The 7,922-nt window shown below is 37.6% G+C and overlaps 1 non-coding gene across 1 annotated transcript; it reads right to left on the minus strand.

Moving 5' to 3' along the window:
• Window positions 1-4,764: 4,764 nt before the first annotated feature.
• TRNAR-CCG (transfer RNA arginine (anticodon CCG)) lies at window positions 4,765-4,836 on the minus strand. Its single transcript has one exon. It is a non-coding gene; the product is annotated as a tRNA-Arg (tRNA).
• Window positions 4,837-7,922: the final 3,086 nt, after the last annotated feature.

Here is a 7,922-nt window from a genome sequence, read left to right on the forward strand (position 1 = left end):
TATTTAAGTGTTTTCGGACTTTGTAGTTTCTTAATTAACTCCTCCTCCATCTCTTGGTTATAAAATTCCGCACTACATTTGCTAGCTGTTTGCCATAAGTAATAATATTTCTGTATATCTTGTAGATTTGATGTACACTCATGTCCAAAATTATTGTCACATGTCTATAAATATGTTGTTGTAAAAATATAATTTGATAACGAATTCGCCCGGTATTTCTTACAATGTTAGTATGTGTATAATCGGCAAAGACATGTATATGGCAAATTTCATGTGAAAAGAGCAGTAAATAAGAAAAATAAAATGAAAATAAAATTTTCTTGTCCATTTAGCAACATTTTGTTTTACTCATTCTAATTTTGGTATTTATAATTTTTTTCCTATGAAATTTACCACAAATATACATTTCCCGATTATACACATAGTATCAGCATTAAAAGTACCCTGCAAAATCATTATCAAATTATATTCTTACAAGAAGAGTTATAGATATGCGACAATCATTTTGGACATGAGTGTACCAGTTTCTTTACCAATATCAGCCATTTTATCTTCAAAGAGATAATTTGCTAGTTTTTCATGACTATGATTTCGTAATTGCTGTATTGACATATATAATTACTGTATTGGCAACTCTCATGACTACCCATAATCCTTTTATTCTTATTTTCAGATTCAACCACATTCACTTTAAAATTTTAGCACCTAACATTTTCATTATTTTTTTATACCACAGATCAATTTGGTCATTAAGATTTTCCTCAGCAAATCAGTAATCATATAATCTAATTCCATTACCCCTCTACTCTTTTCTCCCCAAATACCATTAATTCCAAGTATCTCGCTATTCTTCCATTCTCATTATGCATTTATTTCTTTGGGGTTACAACTTCTTGTTGTAGAACTTCCTGAACTCTTTCTCCATTTGTTGAATATGAATAAATTCTACATTTTATTAACATCATATCGTTTATAACTCTCATAATCAATATATCTTAACCTCTCTACATTCCCCCTTACCACTGCCGTGCCGTGGAAAATCAGCGCCCGGGGCGATAGTATACGAGGGCGACCCCATACATATAGATCTATTCCAAGTAATTTTTCCTTTCCTTTTTCATTTTTCTCTCGAATTTTGCGCCCCCTTACTGCTGCGCCCGGGGCCGTAGCCCCGTTCGTCCCCCCCACGACACGTACTGCCCCTTACCCTTGAATCATCAGTACATTACTCCAATTTTCAATAGTTTTAACCCTATTTCTATCTGCTACATCAGATTTCCATTTTCCATTAGTTAAGTATATTTAAATAGTATTTTCTAATTCCATTATTATAGTTAAAAGCCTTATTTCTTCGTTTTCTCCTCTTTTAACAGTCTTCTGAATAAGGGGCGGATCCACGACGGACTTCTGGGGGGGGGGCGGTGGGTTGTAATATTGTTGCTTAGAGCTACTTTTAAGAGCTCCAAACCCTGGGATAGATTTTATTTATATATCAAATAAGAAAGGTTACTCTTCTCGGCGGGGGGGGGGGCAATTGCCACGATCGCCCCCCTCCCTGATCCGTCCGTGCCTAGAGCTTGCAATTCTTGGATCTGTAACTTTGTATCCGAAATCTCTCTTTCATTCCTCTCCATATTACATTGCAATCTTTCATTAATACTATTTAATTCAACAACCCTTTTTTTAACGAGAGCTCTACGGAATTGCTATTAGTTCTTAATTCATCCTTTTCTAATTCATTAACCTCAATGTTTTTTCCTTATTTTTTGTAATTGAACTTTCATAACTACTCTAATTACTTCCTTTTCCTTATTCTTTCCATCCTTAAATTCTCAACAACGAAAGTTTCAGTTGTGGCCCCACGTAGGTAGTCTCCAAAACTCTCACCTTTGGTACGAGTAGTTAAATGTTGGCTTCCCGGTGAGGACACTTGGTCGAAAAGGTAACAACTTTTTCAGGCCACCGATCCTGAGTGAGGGTTTTTCATCAATTTTTCCTAATTTACACCAGGCAAATTCTGGAATGTAACTTAAAATTCATGTCTCGGGTTACTTTTTGCTTCCCTCATTTCCCTTTTCCATTTTTCTTTATCCCCTTCCTTATACTTTTCTTCCTTCCACGGACAGTGTGCTTCTCAGGTGATAAAATAAGAATACATTTTATCTCCATCCTTAACTCTCTAATAAGGATAGAAATTCACTACAACTTTCAGTTTCAATATTGATCTGCAGAGAACAAAATTATAAGAGAATTCTTTCGGAATTGATTTAGTGTTCTAAGAATAAGTGTCATCCTCTCTCTCTTTTAACTCTCTATACAAATCAGAAGTTGAAGAAGTCAATTACCGCTTCCTCTTCAATATGGAGAAATTATCATGCCGTTCAAACCAAACTTCTTCATGGTGATTTACACATGACACTACTATTTCTAAAATATTTTTCAATTAATGCTTTTAGAGTTTAAATTACCTGTAAATTTCGTTTATCAATTAATTCATATTTCGATATCAGCTGCTGCAGTTCCTCTTTTATATCCCTTCCTGATACACTAAGTAACACAGTATGGAAATTCTCTTGCAATTTCCATTATATAACCTGTTGCATGTACTATGCAGGATGTTTAGTTAATAATTAACTGATTTGACAACACTGAATATTTTTCCAGAACTATGGTTGCTGGATGCGAGTTAATGTAGCATCGCTTTATTAAAGGAAGATTCCAGTCAACAGATCCTGTTTGTTACCTCATGGGTGATCATGCTTGTCGAGTGGTCTCTCAACTGTGAACACAATGCAGGAATTCGTTTGCGCTTTATAATTCAACCATCCCACACAAATTTGATTAGACAAAACTGAAAATAAACTTCTAAATGCCTGACTAGTCAAAGAGATTGACTACAGATGTTACTACTATATCTAGGTAAACAATGTTCAACAAAATATATGTTCTTTTGCTCCTCAGGTGTGTACTTGTTTTATACGAGTGCTTATTAAAACAGTTAGAACAAAATAACATATGTGTATCACTGCGTTCACAAAATTCAATTTTAATATTAAGAGGACTTATTCAAAAGAGATATGAGCCAATTTCAAACCTGCTTTTCATCTTCGTAGAATGAGCCACTGACTACGTGAAACGATAGTTTTCAAAGTTTTGAATAGTTCCAGTAACGCTCTCCAGGCCCGTAGCCAGCCCCAAAACTTAGGGGGCGGCTGAAGTTAGGGGGGCCCGATCCAACCATATGATAGTTCATCACCATATTATAGTTCTTTTGCAAGCCTACTGTAAAACTTTTAGGGGGCCAGCAAAAATTATGGGGGGCCGGCCTCCCTAGAACTCTTGGATACGGGCCTGGAGCTCTCTGTCGGCGTTTGGAAATATCGTCCCCCTCAATGATCAATATATGATTAAAGTTGGAATGGCGACACATTATCAAACGTGTTTTGCGCGCCGTGCCGTGGAAAATAAGCGCCCGAGGCGAGAGTATACGACGGCATCCCCACCCTGTAATATGAGTGAGGTTGACAGATCATCCGCGAAGTGCCACCATGGTTGGTGCGAAGCGCAAAAAAAAAAAAAAAAAAAAATCAAAAATAAAAAATAAACCCTGCTTTTCCCTGATTTTGAACACTATTTATTATTTTTCCTTCCATTTTATATATCTTTTCTTCTTTCCTCCCGAATTTTGGCCCCTTACTTCGGCCCCCGAGGCCGTCATCCCTCTCTTCCCCCCTACGGCACGGTACTGATGTTTTACGTTATTGAGTTTGCGAAAACCCCTCCAGTAGTCATTGTATAGCGTTCTTTTTGAAGGTGATTCAAGAACGGTCTGCTCTCTGTCAAGATTATTTGAAGATGTATTCTACAGTTTAAAGATAGAGGACTCAAAACAGTAGCGATCAGTTCGATACAACGTGACATTGTGAAAGCGTTTGAGAAGAATTTTAATATTGCTTTGATGCTCGCGCTGCATTTGGCGGCCAGTGACGGATCTAGCCCGGAGCCGAGAAACCTAGCTCCCGCCCCTTCACTTATTTGAGTGACAAAAATTATTAAAGCTATTATCTATATATTTTTGAAAATTTATAGTTAACTCATGATATACTTAACATAGTCTGGGTTCTGGCTGCCCCCCCCCCCAACAGTTTTTACCTTCTAGATCCGCCCTTGGTGTTGGCCACTTTCAATGTTTGTACGACAGAAAATAAATATTTGAAAAATGAAATGAAATCTTTGAGTTTTACGTTCCACGGTTATGCCGGTTAGGCTAAAGGAGACGGTGATGATGAGTAATGAATGAAATGGTGGAATGAAGAAAGTTGGAGGAAACCGGAGAACCCCGAGAAAACCCACGCACACGGTGTTTGTCCTCCACAAAGTCCACTTGGCGGGGGCTGGGATCGAACCCGGGACCCCAAGCAGCCAGAGGTGAATGCTCTACCACTGAGCCACCGCGGCCCCAAAATAAGTATTTGATTATTATCAGTAAAATATTCACCTGTGACTTGATAGGAAATATGATGTGCCCTTCTTTAATAAAATATAGCTTTGTGAAATTGGTTAATTCCTATGAATAACTATACGTATCCTTAAATAAAATGAAATGAAATCTTTAAGTTTAAGGTCCCACGGTTATGCCGGTTAGGCTAAAGGAGACGGCGAAAATGAAAGATGAGTGAAATTGTGGAATGAAGAAAGTGGGAGGAAACGGGAGGACACCGAGAAAACCCACGAGCACGGTGTTTGTCCACCACAAAGTCCACACGGCGCGAGCTGGGATCGAACCAGGGACCCCAAGCACCGGAGGCGAACGCTCTACCACTGAGCCACCGCGCCCCCACGTATCCTTAAAGAAGGACCTTTAAGAAGTACACTGATGGAGTTGAGTTGATTTTGAGTTTAACGTCCCTTTTAGCAGTGAGGCTATATGAGACGAGACCTGCTGATTAACGTGGAATCCGATCCACATGAGCTCCCGCCGGAAATCAACCCGGGTTTCCCACGCCAAAGATGCGTACGCTAACCGCTTAGCCACGAAGGAGCTCTAAGTACACCGATTGAATAAAATCAAATTATCATACGAAATACGCTAACCGCTTACCGAGCGAAGTAGCTCAAGTGGTAGAGCGTTGGCTTCGCATTCGGGAGGTCGTGGGTTCGAATCCCTCTGCCGACCATCCTGACTGAGGTTTTCCAGGGTTTCCCTCAGTCCTACCAGGCAAATGCCGGGGCGGTACCTACTAAAACAGGCCCTGGCCGATACCTTCCCAAATCCTTTCCATTGTTATTGTTGTTGTTGGATATCCAGTGTAAAATGGCCTCTGAGCTGTATCTGGTGATTGATAAATAAATAAATAAATAAATAAATATCGTGGCATATGTAGGATCGTAGGTTGTAAAGAAGACATAATTTTCTAAATGGCACTCATAATAGAGTAATAAAAGAATTAAAAATAAAAATTATTTGAAACCGTATAATTTTTGACATTTCCATAAATGCAATCAACCAAAAATCAACTAAACCTGATAAAGAGGCTAACAGGTATAACCTGCTACCATCATGTGAGAATTTCGGATATTCTAATATGAACACATAACTAGGATCTTCATCCTTCAAAAATATTTACCAGTGACTAATGAGACCCATGTCCCCCAAATAGTCTACTGCTCTTTGTTCACTTAGTTCCACGTCGGTGAAGGAACGAAGTGGGGTATCTTGATTTTGGTATCAGAAGGGCCCGGACAAAAGGGCGAGAACAGAAAGACCCGAGTCAAAAGAGCGCTATGACCAAAATCAAAAGGCCCGAGACAAAAGGGCCCGTGTCAAAAGGGCCCAGGCGGAAAGAGTGGTCAAAAGGGTGCCGCGTAAAAGAACCTGAGATATAGCCTGAAAAGCATGAGAAGTATAAAAATGCTTATTAAATAAAAAATAATCTGTGGACTGTACCTGATTTATTTGTGTTGAAGGAACATACATGTAGAAAAAATATATTTTAGTTTGTAAAAAATACTACGACAGACCAATAATAACGATATGGGTGGACGGAGGGAAAATATTGATGCAAAAACTTCATCGAATGGGGTATGGACTTCACTACAGATATCTTGGATTTCGCGTTATTCGATATCACACAATATTTTTTAATGGAAAGGAGTAAATTTGACACATCAATTTAGGCTAGAATCTTCCTACAGATGAGGAAAAAACTCATTTTTTTAATTCTATTTTCATTCTTTTGCGAGATAGGATGCTACGTTTGACATTTGTGTCTAGTAGAGCAAAGTATCTGGACAGCCAACGAGACATTTAGACACAGGAAAGTAAAAGGTTGCAGGTGTGCGTTGATGCGAAAACTGCACTGAGTAATTGCATGGACATAATGGCAGCCATCTTCTCATAAAACCTTGCTGCTGAAAGGGACGTTAAACTCAAATCTACGTGGCAGTTCGATTCCACCTCAATCCTATCATTTAAAAAAAAAATTAAATCACGAATTACATCAGCACACGCTACATGGGTGACAGTTTATATTATGATAGCCTATACTATGAGCTTTGATAGAAAAAGTGCAGACTCTCATTAATTATTGCGTAGTAGGTTTTCAATAGATTCAGTGCTTGATCGTGCCGTTTGTGAATGTTATGAAATATGAGTTGGCTCCAACATTAAGATGATCGTGGATGCTAATATGTGTGGTCAGAACTTGCACTTCCAGAACACTTAAGTTCACACGCAAAAAAAAAAAAAAAAAAAAGCATTTTTGCATTACGCACCTTTTTCAACTACTTTGAATAGGTATTCTTATTACTTATCTTAAGACAAAACCCTCCTCGAAACATTTGCCCTATTTGATACTGTATTTCTGGCGATGCTTCCATTATCAAATATGTAATTTCATTTAACGTAGAATTGCAGACGCCAAAACAACTGAAAACTTTCTCATTCTTTTAACTTTACTTGAATTTGGACCCGAACGCTCTCGAGCGAATTTAAGAGGTGCACTTACAACTCCTGAATTTTTCAATGAATGCATTTTTTAGTAATTATATTAATTTTACTTGTGAAAAAGTTTAACCAATACATTTTTATTTAAAATTTCTTTGATTTATACATAGTCAGTGTTGAACACAGTTTTCATTTTTATACCTGGCAAAGCAACTTTCAAAGTCCCCTCTCCTCTGCCTCTGAACCAAGCCATGGTGTTTTTAATAAATGACAAATTATGACTTTTATCAACAAAGAGAAGCTGTTCTGCTAGTTCTAGTATCAATTTCCTGTTGAATATTAATTGTTGTGAAGAGTAACAGAAAGTATTATGCCGAGGAGGATTCAGGCGGTTATTAATGTCGAGGAACATTTGACCTCCTATTAATCGGATATTCAAAATAGCCATTTTAAGGGCTCATAAATATATTCCAAAAGATTTCTAATTTCATTTGAATACAGATGTTTCAAATACAGATGTTTGAATACAGATACGTAAAAAAAAAAGAAAGAAAAAGCAAGTTTTTTTTAAAAAAAAAACAAATCTCAGCTGTAGGGAACATTAGACCTCAGAACCCCTTGATTTGAACTCAGAGTCTTTTCCCTATTCCATGGCACCTCCGTCAGGATTCACTGGGCAGAAGTATATTCTACTTACTGTATCTAGGAAGAACACATTGGAATAGCTTGAAAGTAGCATTCTTGAACGAAATCATAGTCATGGAAAGCATACACGTTTTCCATAGCTCCCGCCTGTTCACTTGGATATAGGGATAAAACATACAAGAATATCATTAAAAAAAAAGACCATTACCTATTTGCTAACCAATATTCATATTATGTTTTAATTTGAAACATCTTCCTGTTATTTCCAATATGAGAACATAACATTCCCATCCGAATGATTATGGAGAAGGAATGAAACACAAAGGAAGTA

Source organism: Thermobia domestica, chromosome 2 (genome assembly GCF_964235325.1).
Source record: "Thermobia domestica chromosome 2, izTheDome1.hap1.1, whole genome shotgun sequence".
Classification (NCBI taxonomy): Eukaryota; Metazoa; Arthropoda; class Insecta; order Zygentoma; family Lepismatidae; genus Thermobia; species Thermobia domestica.